The sequence below is a fragment of the Lolium rigidum genome, chromosome 5, assembly GCF_022539505.1.
Source record: "Lolium rigidum isolate FL_2022 chromosome 5, APGP_CSIRO_Lrig_0.1, whole genome shotgun sequence".
Taxonomy (NCBI): Eukaryota; Viridiplantae; Streptophyta; class Magnoliopsida; order Poales; family Poaceae; genus Lolium; species Lolium rigidum.
The window spans coordinates 54252482-54272061 of NC_061512.1; the positions used below are offsets into that span (position 1 = coordinate 54252482).

At 46.6% G+C, this 19580-nt stretch overlaps 1 long non-coding RNA gene across 1 annotated transcript in view; it reads right to left on the reverse strand.

Moving 5' to 3' along the window:
- LOC124658181 overlaps positions 1 to 13643 on the reverse strand; it is a 29845-nt gene extending 16202 nt beyond the window's left edge. Inside the window, exon 1 of the long non-coding RNA XR_006989042.1 lies at positions 13567 to 13643. This is a non-coding gene — a long non-coding RNA (uncharacterized LOC124658181). The remainder of the gene's footprint in view (positions 1 to 13566) is intronic.
- Between the last annotated feature and the right edge of the window lie 5937 nt (positions 13644 to 19580).

The window sequence follows — 19580 nt, forward strand, 5'->3', positions numbered from 1 at the left end:
CCCAAGGTATTTTGTCTTTCCGCATTTTTATCTTGTTGCACCTTTTTTCCTGCATCTCATTGTATTGTCATCTCTTTACTTTTTCTTTGGTTTCTATTTTTTCAGGACCATCCTAGTATAACTTCCCTTCCTCCTCTTCCTGAGGGTGGAGAGGTCGAAGAAATGACCATCGTTGCCGACGATACTCGTGGCTCTTCTGTTCCTGAAAGTGAAGTCGCGGGTTCTCACAAATCTGCGGCTTCCCATGAGAAAGAAATTGAATCTGAGGCCAGTGAATCAACTGAGTCCCTTCCTCCTGCTGTCTCTCCCAAGAACAAAAGGAAAAGGACTGATGCCGAGGATTCTGGCATTTCTAAGGCTGAAGAAGTTGTTCCTTCTCATCCGAGGTCAGCTTACGATCCTTATGTTGAATCCCTCATCAGCTCGTAAGTCGATTTTATCTCTCCCCCTTTTTTTTGTACTCGAAATATTTATATTGTCTTGCTTTTTATATCGTCGACTTTTTTGTTCACTAGTGATGAGGAAGAAGAAGTACCGAGCCACCGACGTGGCTCCTCGGACAAGCACGTCACGTATCGTACTTGTTTCAGATACGCTAGTTGAAGGAGATGAAACATCGCCTCCTCAACAAAACGTCGTCACCACTACTCCACCGTCAAGCCCCCTTGTCCTTTCGCCAAAAAGGGCAAGGGTTGAAATGATCGTTGAGCCTCCTCCTCAATTGGGCAGCTCTTCCTCGCAGCTCTTGGATGATGTAAGTTTATCGAGATCTATATTTCCTCTATTTTGCTTTTGTGGACCCCTACTTTGTGTAATGCCGAAGTTTTCCCCTTCTTTCCTTCTTCTTTGACAGCCTATGATCAAGGATCTTATCCGCATCGGGTCCCAATTTATTGGGTACCGCGAGTATGCCAGCAGAGCCGAAGGTAACGAATTTTATACTTGCTGTTTTTCCTTGGTTTTTTACTCCTGCTGCTTGTCGCTATTTTTGATCTTTCTTCTCTTCCTTTTCTTTTCTCAACAGAAAAACTTGCGGAGGCTAACCAGCGTGCCGAGACACTTGCTCGAAAACTCGAGCAAAGTGAAACGGCTCGTAAGAAGGCTGAGCTTGCCGCTAGCGAAGCTAGAGCTGAAGCTGATGATGCTAAAGCAAAGGCCGCTAGTGTCGAAGAATTGCAGCAAAGGCTCAAAGATGCTGAATCTGCCTTACACGAGCAGAAAACTGCACAGGCTGCACGTGAGCAAGGGGTCATCAAGCGTTTGAAGTCGCAATGTCGACGTACGCTGAGTAATATCCTCAATTTCTTCTATTTTGTTGCATTTCCTGTGTCTTGGTTTTCGACTAATATGTTGTCTCGTGTGTCAGCCCAAACAGGCCAAGATTATGATCTGGAGAATCCCGTCAATGACTCTCTCCTTGACGCACTTTCTCTTTTGGAGCTCCATGGACGCGAGATTCGTGAAGGCGTGGCCAATGCCAGTGGGGCTTTGTCGGCGTTGTTCCCCTACTTCTTCCCGAAGAAAGAGGAACCGTCGACTTTCCTTGAAATTGCCAAGCTTTTCAATACATCAGAAGATCTTGGGCTGAAGATGCGCCATGAAAATATGAAGGTAGCTGTTGAAAATACTGTTGCTCTGGTTGCTGACAGTCAGCAGACTCTCGACTGGATGAAGGTTGGCGACACCGATCAGATAGAGCAGTCGAGGTGGAAGTCACTGATGAAGGCGGCCAAGCCCAATACGAAGAAAATCTTGGCGTATCTCGGGATCAAGCCAACGTCGACTCCTAGTTCGTCAAGGCCGGAGGTCTAGTTGCATGCCTCTGTTTTTCTTTTGCTTCTTTTGCTCTTGTCGCCAAAGTAGTCTTTTGGCGACACGTATTTCCTTAGCTCCACCGTAGTGCCCTTGTAATTATTCCCAAGAGATTAATGAAGAACTCTATCTTTGCCTGTTTTTTGATGTTGTTCTGTTTAAATTTCAGTTGATATTTGATAACTATACTCCAATTCCTACTCCTTCCAATGCTTCGCCTTCTTCCCGCGGAGAGAACTGCAGTACTGATACTGCACTCGTCGAAGATACCTTGTCGCAAGAATTGAATGATCTTCGACAACAACTTCAGTGATGCGAAAAAGCAAACACTTGTGATGATGGAGCAGTCTCGTAAATCATCCGAAGCCGAAAAGTTGCCCTTCAAGCAAGCCCACGAGGCTGTGGCTGCTAAGGAGATTGCTGTTTCTGAAGCTGAAAAAGCGGTCACTCGAGAAAATTTCATGCTCGAGTTAATGAATGAAGCCAGTGCAGATATGTCGGGTATGTTTGTCTCGTCTTGTGATATCTTTCATCTTCATGCTATTGTCTTCTAAAGGTTGTCCCTTCGTTGTGTTGATAGGTGCCTTTATTGATGTCACTGCTGAGGAAGAGAGGGTAAACACTAGGACAAACCTCCTTGTCAATCTTTCCTTGGACCATGGTTCTTTGTTTTGGGCCACTCCGGAGAGGACTCGCCAAATTACCAGATTTCAGGATCGTACCTCTCAAACCCGTGATTTCCTTCACTTCTGTACCAAAACCTTATCCATGGTTTACAACTCCATGTTTCCTCGGAATGTCCAACCAAAAACTCTTCCTGAATTGATGGAAAGGTTCAAGGATGCTCGCAGTATCCACGATTTTGTCAAAGCACAACTGGTAGCTGGTGCCAGATTTGCTCTTATCATGCTCCAGATCTGCCACTCGAAGCTTGACCTTGCCCAAGTTGTCGAGAGGGTTCATCAAAAGGTAAAACGTCGGAGAGTTGGTGTTGATAGGATTAACACGAAGGTTACGACCTATAGCCGAAGAAATGATTGAGGACCTTCTTCGGATGGATGCCGACTTTTTGCCGATGGCCATTATGCCGATTTTCTTGGTGCTACTCCTGAAGAGAACAGAGTTACTCTTGATGACATACTGAATCAAGACTAGTTATTTTCTTCTTGTAGAAATTTCTTCTTTGTAGTCCATGACTATATTGTAAAGCAACCATTATACTTCTATGTTTGTCTAGCCCCCGAGTGTTTCGGTGACTTTTTACTATATTTGTATATTTGCGAGGTTGTGGACCAAGGCATTTATATATTGAAGGCAAATATGAGCCCCCGAGCTTTTACTGGAGTACTATTTTGTATTTTTATTGACTCACGAGGTATTTGAATACCAAGGCAAGGTTTTTTTCTTCTTTTATCGATGAACTATATTGAAATTCGTCTGAGCGATGACTTTGGTCACGTTGATAAAGAAAAAGGTGATATAGCCACTATCTTTATTATATTGCAGCACCGCGAGCCCGCCTCATTAAAAACCTTCTCCGGCCCCACTCGGTGCCCCGAAAAGGAAAAGAGTGCGTCTCGAAAACTCGCGGGCGTTTCAGTACATTGAAGTTTTACAAGGACTATATTTCGACTCTAGGCGTAGAACCGCCCGAGTTGCGCCACGCTCCGGGGGTTTGGCTCCTCCACCCCTGTCTTCTTGTCCTTTATCCCGTATGCTCCTCCTCCGATTACTTCCGTGACGATGTAAGGGCCGAGCCATGGTGACTCGAGTTTTTCATGACTTTTTGCGTGAGCCGAAGAACTAGGTCGCCCACTTGAAAAGATCTTGGCCGCAAACGTCGACCGTGGTAATTCTTCAAGTCCCGTTGATATTTGGTTACTCGAGACAATACTTCATCTCGAGCTTCATCAAGTGCGTCCACATCATCTTCTAGCGCTTTTCTCGACGTTTCTTCGTCATACTCCGCGACACGTGGAGAGTTGTGCTCTATCTCGATTGGCAATACGCTTCGCTCCATGTACCGAAAAACGGAGTTTCCGTGTCGCTGTATTTGGAGTTGTTCGGATGCTCCACAACACACTTGGTAGTTCCTCGTGCCATGTATGTCGAGCTTTTTCTAGTGGTCCTAACAAGCGCTTCTTGATGCCATTGCAGATGATGCCATTGGCTTTCTCGACTTGCCCATTGGTTTGAGGATGTGCAACTGATGCAAAGTTCAGCTTGATACCCACCTCTTCGCAATAGTCTTTGAATTCATTGGACGTGAAGTTGCTGCCGTTGTCTGTGACGATGCTGTTGGGCACTCCAAATCTGAAGACGAGGTCTTTTATGAATTTTACCGCAGATGCTCCGTCTCGGTGAATTTATCGGCTTCGCTTCTATCCACTTTGTGAATTTGTCGACAGCTACTAGCATGTATTCCTTTCCTCCCGGCGACGATTTGTGTAACTTGCCTACCATGTCGAGTCCCCATTGTGCAAAGGGCCATGACAAAGGTATTGGTGCTAGCTCTGCTGCTGGAGAGTGAGGTTTTGCGGCGAACCTTTGACACGCATCGCAAGTTCGTACTATGTCCTTAGCATCCTCAATTGCTGTCAACCAGTAGAATCCTGCTCGAAAAACCTTGGCTGCGATAGCTCGACTACTTGCGTGGTGGCCACATATTCCTTCATGTACGTCCTTTAGAATTATTCTTCCTTCTTCGGGTGTAACGCACCTTTGCAAGACGCCTGAAATACTTCGCTATATAATTCTCCCTTAACCACCGTGAAAGCTTTGGAGCGTCGAATTACTCGCCTTGCCTCAACTGGATCATCGGGTATTTCTTTCCTGAGGATATATGATATGTATGGCTGCATCCATGGTATCTGTATTACTAGGACCAGGTCTTGCTCTTCTTCTTCTTCCTCTTGCTTCTCCTTGATAGCCCCCGAGGGTTTCTTCTCCTTCTTTTTGATTTTGTCGTCTCGATGGATCTCTCTGTTATCTCCTCCCAAAATACACCTGGTGGGACCGCAAGGCACTCGCGACCCGATGTTTGCAAGAACGTCGGCTTCGTCGTTGCTCAATCTGCTAATATGATTTACTTCGCATCCATCGAACAATTTCTCGAGCTCATTGTACACCTCCTTGTATGCCATCATGCTATCATTGACTCCGTCACATTGGTTCATAACTTGCTGAGCTACCAACTGTGAGTCGCCAAAGATTTTTAGTCGAGTTGCTCCGCAGTGCTTTCGCCATCTTCATCCCGTGTATGAGAGCCTCATATTCCGCTTCATTGTTAGATGCGTTAGGGAACGACTATCCGAAGGATGTACTTCAACTTGTCGCCTTCAGGTGATATGAGTACTACTCCTGCGCCAGCCCCTTCTAGCCTCTTGGACCCATCAAAATTCATAGTCCAGGTTCTCGATAAACTCGGGGTCTCAGTATTTTGCAACTCCATCCACTCGCGATGAAGTCCGGTAGTATTTGCGACTTTATTGCTTTTCTTTTTCATACGTGATGTCCCGAGGGGAAAGTTCTATTCCCCAAAGGGAGACACGACCCGTAGCTTCCGGGTTGTTCGAGTATATTTGATAAAGGAGCTTCATTGACCACTATGATCGTGTGCCGAAAAATAGTGGCGCAATTTTCGTGCTGTCGTGAACACTCCATATGCTAGCTTTTGGTACTGAGGGTACCTTTGTTTTGAGGGCGACAAGACTTCGCTCACGAAGTATACTGGTCGCTGTACTCCATGGATTTTTCCTTCTTCTTCTCTTTCGACAACTAACACCGTGCTAACCACTTGGGGCGTGGCTGCAATATACAGCAGGAGAGGTTCCTTTTCCTTAGGAGCCACCAGGATTGGTGGTGTCGATATTTTTCGCTTTAGATCCTCGAAAGCTCGATCAGCTTCTTCGTTCCACTGGAATTTATCTCCTTGCTTTATCAGCGCATAAAATGGTAGCGCTTTTTCTCCTAACCTGGCGACGAATCCGCTCAAAGCTGCGACTCGCCCAGCTTAGTCGCTGTATTTCTTTCAACTTCGTTGGCTTCCTCATTGTTACTATGGCTTGTATTTTGTCGGGATTTGCTTCAATCCCTCTTGCTGAAACTAGAAACCCCGTAAGTTCTCCCGCTGGGACGCCAAAAGAACACTTCGTCGGGTTCAGCTTGAGGCAGAATTTGTCGAGGTTGTCAAAAGTTTCTTTGAGATCCTCGATCAGCGTTGTTCCCTTTTTTGATGTTATGACGACATCATCGATGTATACTTGCACGTTTTTCCCAATCTGTGTTGCTAAACACTTCTGCATCATCCTCTGATATGTTGCTCCCGCATTTTTTAGACCGAAGGGCATTGTCTTGTAGCAAAACACGCCGTAAGGTGTAATAAACGCTGTTTTGGCTTCATCATCTTCTTTTAATCTGATCTGGTTATAACCAGAGTATGCATCCAAAAAGGAAAGACGTTCACAACCTGCCGTGGAGTCGATAATTTGATCGATCCTTGGGAGGGGAAAGTGATCCTTAGGGCAATGTTTGTTGAGACACGTAAAGTCGACGCACATGCGAAGGACCGTCGTGTTTTTCTTCGGCACCATCACTGGGTTAGCTACCCATGTGGCTTCGTAGATATCTCTCTCGATAAAACCAGCTTCCTCTAGTCGATTTATTTCGATAGCATGGCTTTGCGGTTTGGTTCCGAAAACGCCGCAAAGGTTGTCTGATTGGTTTCGCTGTTGGATCCAAATTTAGGTGGTGCTCGGCAAGTTCCCTGGGTACTCCTGGCATGTCAGCTGGACACCATGCGAAGATTTTCCAGTTCTCACGGAGGAACTCGACGAGCGCGCTTTCTATGCGATATCCATGTTGTTTGCAATGGATGTCGTCTTTTTTGGATCTCGTCGGGTGAATCTGCACCTCCTTAGAATTTTTCTCTCGTGTTGAAAGTTGATTCTTTATTTGGCCTTCCGACGTCTGGCAATACGTCGTAATCAGTCATGCTCTTCGACGCCAAGTATTCAGCTTGCATCCCGAAGGTTTCTGATAACCGATGGAAATCCTTGTCGCACTTATCAGCTAAGGCAAAACTCCCTTTGACCGTGATTGGTCCCTTGGGTCCGAGCAAGTCTCCATAACAGGTATGTATAGTGTGGTACTGCCATAAATCTAGCGTATGCTGGTCGTCCCAACAAAGCGTGGTATCGCGATGGGAAATCCACGACTTCAAACTCCAGCTTCTCGATTCTATAATTTTCTCGGGTTCCAAACTGAACGTCGAGGTTGATCTTCCCCAATGGGTAACTTGGTTTCTCTGGTGTGATGCCATGGAACCTTGTGTCTGTTGGCTTCAGGTTTGCTAAGGATATGTTCATCTTCCTCAATGTATCTGCATACATGAGGTTTAAGCTGCTGCCACCATCTATGAATACTCGAGAAACGTCAAATCCTGCGATAACTGCCGGCAGAATAAGTGCTGACTGCCCTGGTCGAGGAACTTGCTGCGGGTGGTCCGCTATGGTGAAGCCGATGTCTTGCCCTGACCAATTGAGGTACTCAACTGTTGGTGGAGGCATTTTCTCTGCCATGAACACCTGTCGCGAGATTACTTTTTGAGCTCTATTGGATGGCCTTCCCTTCTGAATCATCGACACTGCTCCGTTGGAGTTAGGATCAACATAGGGTGGTGGTGCAGGTGCTGCCGCTATTCTGAGCTGGTGTCGATTGTCCTCTGTAATCGCGGGAGGTGGCGGTAGGTGAACTTCGCTCCTGGGCTCCCGAGGATTTCTCTGTGCTGCTCGAGCGTGAGCATTTTCTGCGCATCTGAACATTGCCTGAAAATTTCGACAGTCTTTCTGCAGGTGTCCTGACTGTCTTTTCCCGTTGCTGTCGAGGAAAAAGTGCATCTGGCACGGTCCGTTCAGCATTTCCTCGGGGGACACAAAAGGTCTTGAAAACCTTGGCCCACTATTTTGTCTGTTGCGGGAGTCGTCCCTATTATCGCTTCGCTGCTCATTGCTTCTCTGATAATCATCTCTGTTGTTTCCTCCTGCGTTGGCTCGGAATCCAGCCGAGATTTGCCCTGGGGCGTCGTAGTTCTGGTACTGTCGAGGAAATCGTCGCCTTGACTGATAATTTCGACCACGGTCCTCCTCTGGCGACCTGTGTCGTTTATTGTGGACAGCGTCTTCTCCGTCTGCCCATTTATTTGCTATTTCCATCAATGCGGATACTGTTTTTGGATTGGTCCTCCCCAAATCCTCAACAAAATCTCCGCGCCTGATTCCTGCGACAAACGCATCTATTGCTCTCTCGTCAGATATATTTTCTGCCGAGTTTTTTATGATGTTCCACCTTTGGATGTATTTTCTCATTGACTCATCTGGTTTTTGTCGACACGCCCTCAGCTCTTCCAACGATGCAGGTTTTTTGCACGTGGACCTGAAGTTCTTGACGAATACGTCCTCGAAACTTTCCCAGCTGTCGATGGATCCTGGCGCAAGTTTTTTGATCCAAGATCGTGCGGCTCCACTTAAGTGCACCTGAATACTTTGCATGGCTGTTGCTCTAGTTCCTCCAGTTAGCTTTACCGTCTCGAGGTAATCAATTAGCCAGTCCTCCGGGTCTTGCAGGCCGTCGAACTTTTGAAGTGATCGGGTAACTTGAATCCCGAGGGGACTCGAGTTTTTCGGACTCTTCTCGTGAAGCACGGTAGACCGCACATATCCTCGTCATTAAGCTCCGGGACTGCCGATGATCTCTTCTGCTTTGCCTTGCTCTGTCGACCCTTGCTTGTACTCCTGTGTCTCTTGCTCCACTTGGTCCTTCCGGAGCTGCCGCCGTTATTGCTGCAGGTCGTGGACTATTTTGCCTTGCTGCTCCTTCGGGAGGCGTTGCTACGAATGCTGTCCCCATAGCTCCAACTCCTGCCAATGCCATGTTGTATAATGTTTCCCTTGGATCTCCTGGGGGTGGCTTGGATGCGAGGATGTAAGCTTGAGTCGCCATATACCCAGCTTCTGGTGTCCTAGGGATAATATTTCCTCTTGTATCTATCGACATAAAGGACATGTCGAGGTTTTGAACCAAGTACTCTCTGTCTGCTTCGGGTATGTGTTGTAGCCTTGATCTTCCTCTCGTTCCGAGCCTCCCCGTGGCTATCACCCGAAATTCTAGACTCGTCCACTTAGATCTGCCCTTCTCCTGCTGGATGCAGAAGCTGCCGCCTTTCTCCTGTTCAACTCAGCTGTCTGTTTTTCTATTTCTCGGGCAGTTCGTGCGAGCATATATTGATAAGCTTGCAGTTCTTGAGCTGTAGCTGTTGTCGTCATTGGTTCTGAACCATCTATGGCTTTTGCCGCTCTATCCCAGGCTGCCTGGTGGAAGTTGGACTCTGACGCGTGGTGTGGGCCCGACATATTTAGTGCCCATACCTCTCCTTAGATCTGAGGGATCGACAAAAGGATTTCCCAATTGGTCGAAAGCCTCCGATGTTTCCTCTTGATCTTCGATAGCATAAATCTGATGATATTTTGTACTCAGATCTATGTTGGGTTCGGTGACATCATTGTTGAGATTGATGAAGACCTTGCCCACTGTGAGAGATTTGTCGACGAAGTCGTAACTGTCGACATCGCTTGAGCCATCGCTTATATATGAGTCCGCAGATGACTCAAACGATGCGTTGCTGAAGATCTTGGCGAGTTTCTCTCTTGCTCTGATGTTGACGTAGTGTGTTGCCGAAGTTTCTTCTTCTGACTCAGTTGATGATGCATAGCTTGAAAATTCAGAATCGACCGCCGACGATCCCGACGAAATCGGAATTTCGACACGATACGATCCTTCCTTCTCGACGCGAAAGTGGAACCTTCCGAACGTCATCTCCAGGGGCTCCGCCAGATACGCATATGCATCCAAACGGGAGGGTGGGTGAGGAACAAAATCAACAGGACCAGTAGCGATCTGTTTACCTCGATCCATAGTGTTGCTTCCGGTTGACGATGTCGAAGATGTTGAACGTGCCATCGAGATCAGATCCTTACGCCTCTAATTCCCACAGACGGCGCCAATTGACAAGGGATTAACTTGTCAATGCCTATGGATTGTAGGCTAGGGTTTAGTTAGAAGTAGAGGGCAAGTAGATCTCGAAGGTTTCAGCCGAAAAGTACTCGACGAATATGAAAACTAAGGTTTGCAGACAATGATTCGATGATCTTCTCGTCCCTCGACCCCCCCTTTATATAGGTGGAGCCGAGGGATTCGTGCTATACAAGGATTACAGAGTCCGGGATGGTTTCTAACTCATCCCGCCAGATTACAAATAACACTTCCTATTACAACTCTATCTTTTCCTTAAATACATCTTGGGCTCTCGAGTCTTCTTATTCTTCGGGTAGTGGGCCTTCAATAAACCCCGGGTACTATATTAGGCAGGCCCATTTGGGATGCCTATGTCAGAGGTGGAGGTGGAGGTGGAGGTGGAGGTGGCTGGGGAGGACCGGACTTTGAGCCACCACCCTCGGCTTCAGGCGACGTTGCTTCCGGGTTCTTTTTGGAGGGGCCGTCTACAGAGGAGGCGGAGACGGAGTCTAGAGCCGAGGAGGACTCTAGCCGCGGGTTTGAGACTCCGGAGGAGGATGGGCGGCCAAAGCCACTGAAGATTCGTGGGGAAGCGAGAGTCCCCGACGAGAGGAAGGAGCCTAAGACCCATGAGGCGAAGACCCTTATTATTCCTGCTGGCCCTGAGTAAGTGTACTAATTTGGCAATTTCGATTTTCATGTACTAATGTTTGATTTTCATGTGCTATTGTTTGATTTTCATGTGCAGCAATTGGACATTTCCTCCGGGGGTCAAGGGGCGCCAGCCTAGCAAGCATGATTGGAGCTTTGCTTAGGAAGTTCTGGCCGGGCAAGTACTATCCCCTCGGGACCGTCCCAGCCTGGCGAGAAGAAGCTAGCCACTACTTGGACGGACTATGAGAGTGCCCCTGGCGTAGGCTTCCCGACGGCTGCTCAGGCCGTGATGAGAAAGTTTTGGGTAAGACATATTTTCTCGAGCTTCGTTCATATTTGATGACCCCAATGTTCTAACTCATGACTCTCACAATTGTTTTTTTGCATGATTGAAGTGTTTTTATCGTGTGGCGCCCGAGGTTGAGGAGACGGCCGCGAACAGGACTTTGCGGGCGACTTGTGAGAGGTTGACACCGCAGGTGTGGTACAACCAAAGGATCACGTCCGCGGGTCACTTCTGGGCACAGAGAGGCGAGAGGGTCCAGAACTCGGACATTGTCGGTAAGAATGCTAAGGCCGAGTACGAGATGACGGTGGAGGACTACATGTCGGTGAGTAAAATGTCAATGAGATTGTACATTGCTACTAAGTTGCAATTGCATTAGATTGAGTTGAGTATTGCATTTTCAGGTTATCCCCGATTGGGCCGAGCCGCATGCCGAGGCATGGGAGGAGATGGTTAGGACGAGGTGGCTCAAGATGGACGAGGACTTTGCAGCCGTGGCGAGGCGGAACGCGGAGAACCGAGGCGACGGTGGCACACACCGTGGGGGAAACCTCAGCTACGAGCGCTACAAGGGGAAGACGGTATGTATACATTTTATTTTCCGTCGGGTTCAAAGTTGGTACTCACAACATTTCCTTTCGCGATGCGAGAGGGCCGAGTTAGGACCCGACGAGGAGATTTCCGACCTCGAGATATACAACAAGATGCGGCTTAAGAAGCCCGATCTCTCGCAGCCTCAGCCCTCGCTCCCTGAGTACTTCGGCACCTACGCCGAGGACGCCGAGAACTACTGCGTGATGGTGAGGCATCGTCACCCGGAGGTGGATGACCCCATGAGCGTGGAGGTCGACGAGGAGTCGTTGGTCCTGTCGTCCGGAGGGTTGCCGCATGGCCGTCTCGCCATGATGAACAAGGCCGTGAAGCATAAGCTCACCACGACCTTCACGCGTCTCAAGGCGGGCCTCACCAAGGACAGCCCCCTCTCCCGCCTCGTCGTCGGGCTCGGCAACCCGCATACGACGTAAGTTTCTCTCATTTCCATCCTCTTTCCGACTTTCGTTCATACATTGCTAAGTGCTAACGAGACATGAATTTGTGAAATTGTAGCCTGACTTCGAGGCGGCCTACGTGGCCGCTCATCAAGAATATCAGGTGGCCTTCAACCAGCAGCAGCAGCAGTTCATGGAGTACATGGCATATGTACATGTAAGTTCCAACCTTTGTTTTCGCAAATGATGACAAGTCCCACTTTCCCCTAGTTTGATGCTTCATTTCTGCAAAGACTGACATGTAAACTATCTTGCAGGCGTCGATGGTGGCCAATCAAACTGGACGGACAGTGGATTTAGGGCCGATGCCTCCCTTTCCGGGGCCGGCGCCAAACATGCCATCGAAGGAAAATTTCGCTGCGGAGTACTATGGGAGAACAGCGGTAAGTTCTTCGCCAAACCAAATACTACGGCTTTCCTTTGCCTCGCAAATTGCTAACATCTCGGGAACATGTGTGTAGGGAACGGGATGTTCCGGAAACCAGGGTGGTGGGAGGGAGATGACACCGGTTCATCATGGTGGTCCTTCTCCCGGTGCTACTCCCGGTACTTCTCCCGGTACTTCTCCCGGTCCTTCTCCCGGTGGTTCTTCCGCAGCTTCTACTGGAAGGAATCGGCCCGGGCCGGTGTTTAACGGCGACGAGCTCCTCTAATTGTCCCATGTATCTTATCGACACTATGCCACCATGTATGCACACTATGGCACCATGTATGCACATTATGGCACTATGTATGCACTATGACACTATGTATGCACTTCATGTTATGTGTATTTGCACTTCATGTGAAGATCCTGTGAATTTTATGTGAATTTTATGTGCTTTTATTATCTGCCAAATCTGGAAAACAGCAAAAAAACCCAAAAAAATGACCAAATGGTCCAAGCTACGCCGACGGCTTCCCCCTCGGGGTAGCGTCGACATGGACCAAATGGTCCTGGCTACGCCGACGGCTTACCCCTCGGGGTAGCTTGCGCCAGGCGAGCCAGGAGATGCCGCGTGGCATGCTATGCCGACGGGCGGCGCTCGGCGTAGACGCTCGCCAGGCGAACCAGGAGACGCCGCGTGGCGCGCTATGCCTACGGGGCGGCGCTCGGCGTAGAGGCGGCGTTGATGCTACCAGGGAAGCCACGGGCACGCCACGTGGTGCGCTATGCCGACGGTGTGCCCCTCGGCGTAGCACAAACGACCGTTAGACGGACGGCTCCGGTCACTCTGCTACGCCGAGCGCCGCTACGCCGACGGGTGGTGCCAGCCGTCGGCCCTCTGCGGCTACGCCGACGGCGACGTCTACGCCGAGGGGCGCCTGTGCTCTGCCGAGGCCGACCTTCCCCGAGGAGCTACGCCGAGGGGCACCGTCGGCGTACCTTGTGCCGAGGGCCACCCTGTGCTACGCCGAGGGCCGGCGGCCGTCGGCATATCCCCAGATTCCTGTAGTGGTACCACAAAAGAACTGGGTGTATTTAAGTATTTTGATAATACTAGTGGATATTAGCCTTTTTAAGGTGTTTCTGTTGAAGCTCTATGTGCAATCTTTGCTTCTTGTAATTAAATTATATATTGGAAATTACTTATGATGCGTGTATGAAGTTTTTCAATGAATATCATCCTAGCTGAGTCATCTTCGTCTCAGAAGTCAGAATGCATGATTATAGACTGGTAGAATGCATGTCCAGTAGAAGCAGCACCTGTTGACTGTTGTGGTATACAAATTTGCAACCATGGCCGGTGTAGGGTTGTCCATGGCCAGCGCAAGGGCTCCCGCACGCCTGACTGTCGGGTGTGAGGGATTCGGTACTAATGTGGCCCTGGGCGCGAGCTGGAGCGGCAAATGCCACAAGGAGAAGAACGGCGATGACGAGGCGAAGGAGACGCACGCCGGCCGGCCGGTTCCCTTGCATTGTGCTATCTATCGTGTGGATTCTTGTCGCTGGGCAACTATCTTTGGTGCTCGGTGTGTGCCTGATTACAGGAGAGGACACCCGTGTTTATAGAGTTTGCAGAGGAGTGGTGGGTGTAGAAGGATAGAGAGGGAGAGAGATATGCGGAATATGATGGATGTTGTATTACGCCTCATGGGCGAGTATATATAGAGTACAAGATTTGGAGGCTAAGAAGCTCTCCTAGAGATAAGGCAGGAGATGAATGACAAATCCTATACAAATCCCGTGACATCTAATACTACCTAATATATCTCTAACACCCCCCGCAGTCGTAGCGGTAGCGACGTGAACAAGAGTAGCGTCGCGGACGGTCAGACTGGAGAAGAAGCTGGTGAGGCGCAGGCGAGGTGGTAGCCCTTTGTGCCAATGTCGAGGTAGCCGAGAGCGTGGGTGCTGCAACCTTGGTCGAGGGAGCCGCGCGAGGGATTGCCGTGGTCGATGTCGTGGGCGGGTGCCGGTGTCGATGTAGCCGCAAGCGCGTAGTGCGCGAGGAGAGTGACGGAGACGCGTCGAGGCAGTCGTGGAGGTTGTCGATGCCGAAGTCGATGCAGTCCGAGCCGTCGAGGACGATGATACGTCTCCAACGTATCGATAATTTCTTGTGTTCCATGCCACATTATTGATGTTATCTACATGTTATATGCACACTTTATGTCATATTCGTGCATTTTCTGGAACTAACCTATTAACAAGATGCCGAAGTGCCAGTTCTTGTTTTCTCGCTGTTTTTGGTTTCAGAAATCCTAGTAACGAAATATTCTCGGAATCGGACGAAATCAACGCCCAGGTTCCTATTTTACCCGGAAGCATCCAGTAACACACGAGAACCGCCGGAGAAGGGGGCAGGGCCACCACACCACACCCCGGCACGGCCAAGGGGGGCGCGCCCCCTAGGGTGTGGGCCCCCCGCAAGCCCTCCTCGCGCCGCCTCTCCGCCTATATAAAGCCCCTGACCTAAAAACCTCGGGGCTTTGGACGAAAACCACAGAAACTTTCCAGAGCCGCCGCCATCGCGAAGCCAAGATCTGGGGGACAGGAGTCTCTGTTCCGGCACCCTGCCGGAGCGGGGAAGTGCCCCCGGAAGGCTTCTCCATCGACACCGCTGCCATCTCCACCGCCATCTTCATCACCGCTGCTGCTCCCATGAGGAGGGAGTAGTTCTCCATCGAGGCTCGGGGCTGTACCGGTAGCTATGTGGTTAATCTCTCTCCTATGTGCTTCAATACAATAATCTCATGAGCTGCCTTACATGATTGATATTCATATGATGATGCTTGTAATCTAGATGTCATTATGCTAGTCAAGTGAGTTTTACTTATGTGATCTCCGGAGACTCCTCGTCCCACGTGTGTAAAGGTGACAGTGTGTGCACCGTCTGGGTCTCTTAGGCCATATTTCACAGAATACTTATTCACTGTTGAATGGCATAGTGAGGTGCTTATTTATATCTCTTTATGATTGCAATGTGTTTGTATCACAATTTATCTATGTGCTACTCTAGTGATGTGTTATTAAAGTAGTTTTATTCCTCCCGCACGTGTGCAAAGGTGACAAGTGTGTGCACCGTGTTAGTACTTGGTTTATGCTATGATCATGATCTCTTGTAGATTGAGAAGTTAACTATTGCTATGATAATATTGATGTGATCTATTCCTCCTACATATGCATGAAGGTGACAGTGTGCATGCTATGCTAGTACTTGGTTTAGTCTATTGATCTATCTTACACTAAAGGTTACTAAAATATGAGCATTATTGTGGAGCTTGTTAACTCCGGCATTGAGGGTTCGTGTAATCCTACGCAATGTGTTCATCATCCAACAAAAGTGTAGAGTATGCATTTATCTATTCTGTTATGTGATCAATGTTGAGAGTGTCCACTAGTGAAAGTGTAATCCCTAGGCCTTGTTCCTAAATATCGCTATCGCTGCTTGTTTACTGTTTTACTCGCGTTACTACCGCTGCGTTACTACTGCTTGTTTATCGTCCCGGGCAAAGCACTGTTCGGTGCCGTTGCTACTACTTATTCATACCACCTGTATTTCACTATCTCTTCGCCGAACTAGTGCACCTATTAGGTGTGTTGGGGACACAAGAGACTTCTTGCTTTGTGGTTGCAGGGTTGCATGAGAGGGATATCTTTGACCTCTTCCTCCCCGAGTTCGATAAACCTTGGGTATCCACTTAAGGGAAACTTGCTGCTGTTCTACAAACCTCTGCTCTTGGAGGCCCAACACTGTCTACAAGAATAGAAGCTCCCGTAGACATCAAGCACTTTTCCGGCGCCGTTGCCGGGGAGGAAAGGTAAAAGGCACTCATACTACGGTCTCGGGTAAAGTATTTTTCTCGGCGCCGTTGTGTGTGTGCTCAAAGCTATTTCCTTTAGATCCTGCAATTGCATCTTGTTGTTTCTTGTTTACACTAGTTTGGCATAATGTACAAGAGTGAGCTTCTTATTCTATTTCCTGATTTAAAACATGGATTGTTTGATGCGAAAATTAAAAAACCTATGAAATCTTCTTTGCATGCTGGTAGTAATATTAGTATGAACGCTTTGAACACCATTGTTGACAATAATATAGAAAGTTCTAAGCTTGGGGAAGCTGGTTTTCATGATATTTTTAGTCCCCCAAGCATTGAGGAGAAAATTTTCTTTGATGATACTTTGCCTCCTATTTGTGATGATAATGATAGTGGTCTTTTGGTGCCACCTACTATGGAGAGTAAACTTTGTTGTGATTATACTATGCCTCCTACACTTGATGAGAATAATAATGATAGCTACTTTGTTGAATTTGCTCCCACTATTACTAATAAAATTGATTATGCTTATGTGGAGAGTAATAATTTTATGCATGAGACTCATGATAAGAATGCTTTATGTGATAGTTATGTTGTTGAGTTTGCTCATGATTCTACTGAAAGTTATTATGAGAGAGGAAAATATGGTTGTAGAAATTTTCATGTTACTAAAACGCCTCTCTATGTGCTGAAATTTTTGAAGCTACACTTGTTTTATCTTCCTATGCTTGTTACTTTGCTTTTCATGAACTTGTTTATTTACAAGATTCCCTTGCATAGGAAGCATGTTAGACTTAAATGTGTTTTGAATTTGCCTCTTGATGCTCTCTTTTGCTTCAAATACTATTTCTTGCGAGTGCATCATTAAAACTGCTGAGCCCATCTTAATGGCTAAAAAGAAAGAACTTCTTGGGAGATAACCCATGTGTTATTTTGCTACAGTACTTTGTTTTATATTTGTGTCTTGGAAGTTGTTTACTACTGTAGCAACCTCTCCTTATCTTAGTTTTATGTTTTGTTGTGCCAAGTAAAGTCTTTGATAGAAAAGTAAGTACTAGATTTGGATTACTGCGCAGAAACAGATTTCTTTGCTGTCACGAATCTGGGTCTAATTCTCTGTAGGTAACACAGAAAATTATGCCAATTTACGTGAGTGATCCTCAGATATGTACGCAACTTTCATTCAATTTGAGCATTTTCATTTGAGCAAGTCTGGTGGCCTAATAAAATCCATCTTTACGGACTGTTCTGTTTTGACAGATTCTGCCTTTTATTTCGCATTGCCTCTTTTGCTATGTTGGATGAATTTCTTTGATCCATTAATGTCCAGTAGCTTTATGCAATGTCCAGAAGTGTTAAGAATGATTGTGTCACCTCTGAACATGTTAATTTTTATTGTCCACTAACCCTCTAATGAGTTGTTTCGAGTTTGGTGTGGAGGAAGTTTTCAAGGGTCAAGAGAGGAGGATGATATACTATGATTAAGGAGAGTGAAAGCTCTAAGCTTGGGGATGCCCCGGTGGTTCACCCCTGCATATATCAATAAGACTCAAGCGTCTAAGCTTGGGGATGCCCAAGGCATCCCCTTCTTCATCGACAAATTATCAGGTTCCTTCTCTTGAAACTATATTTTTATTCGGCCACATCTTATGTACTTTACTTGGAGCGTCTGTTTGTTTGTTTCTATTTTTGTTTGTGTTTGAATAAATTGGATTACATCATGCTTGTGTGGGAGAGAGACACGCTCCGCTGGTTCATATGAACACATGTGTCCTTAGCTCATAATATTCATGGCGAAGTTTCCTCTTCGTTAAATTGTTATATGGTTGGAATTGGAAAATGATACATGTAGTAATTGCTATAAATGTCTTGGGTAATGTGATACTTGGCAATTGTTGTGCTCATGTTTAAGCTCTTGCATCATATGCTTTGCACCCATTAATGAAGAATACATAGAGCATGCTAAAATTTGGTTTGCATAATTGGTCTCTCTAAAGTCTAGATAATTTCTAGTATTGAGTTTTGAACAACAAGGAAGACGGTGTAGAGTCTTATAATGTTTTCAATATGTCTTTTATGTGAGTTTTGCTGCACCAGTTCATCCTTTGTTTGTTTCAAATAAGCCTTGCTAGCCTAAACCTTGTATCGAGAGGGAATACTTCTCATGCATCCAAAATACTTGAGCCAACCACTATGCCATTTGTGTCCACCATACCTACCTATACTACATGGTATTTTCCCGCCATTCCAAAGTAAATTGCTTGAGTGCTACCTTTAAAATTCCATCATTCACCTTTGCAATATATAGCTCATGGGACAAATAGCTTAAAAACTATTGTAGTATTGAATATGTAATTATGCACTTTATCTCTTATTAAGTTGCTTGTTGTGCGATAACCATGTTCACTGGGGAACGCCATCAACTCATTGTTGAATTTCATGTGAGTTGCTATGCATGTTCGTCTTGTCCGAAGTAAGGGCGATCTACACTGAGTTGAATGGTTTGAGCATGCATATTGTGAGAGAAGAACATTGGGCCGCTAACTAAAGCCATGATTCATGGTGGAAGTTTCAGTTTTGGACAAACATCCTCAAATCTCTAATGAGAAAAGAATTAATTGTTGTCAAATGCTTAAGCATTAAAAGAGGAGTCCATTATCTGTTGTCTATGTTGTCCCGGTATGGATGTCTAAGTTGAGAATAATCAAAAGCGAGAAATCCAAATGCGAGCTTTCTCCTTAGACCTTTGTACAGAGCGGCATAGAGGTACCCCTTTGTGAAACTTGGTTAAAGCATATGTATTGCGGTGATAATCCAGGTAGTCCAAGCTAATTAGGACAAGGTGCGGGCACTATTGGTACACTATGCATGAGGCTTGCAACTTATAAGATATAATTTACATGATGCATATGCTTTATTACTACCGTTGACAAAATTGTTTCATGTTTTCAAAATCAAAGCTCTAGCACAAATATAGCAATCGATGCTTTTCCTCTATGAGGACCATTCTTTTACTTTCAATGTTGAGTCAGTTCACCTATTTCTCTCCACCTCAAGAAGCAAACACTTGTGTGAACTGTGCATTGATTCTTACATATTTGCATATTGCATTTGTTATATTGCTTTGCATTGACAATTATCCATGAGATATACATGTTATAAGTTGAAAGCAACCGCTGAAACTTCATCTTCCTTTGTGTTGCTTCAATACCTTTACTTTGAATTATTGCTTTATGAGTTAACTCTTATGCAAGACTTATTGATGCTTGTCTTGAAGTGCTATTCATGAAAAGTCTTTGCTTTATGATTCACTTGTTTACTCATGTCATACACATTGTTTTGATCGCTGCATTCACTACATATGCTTTACAAATAGTATTATCAAGATTATGATGGCATGTCACTCCAGAAATTATCTGTGTTATCGTTTTACCTGCTCGGGACGAGCATAACTAAGCTTGGGGATG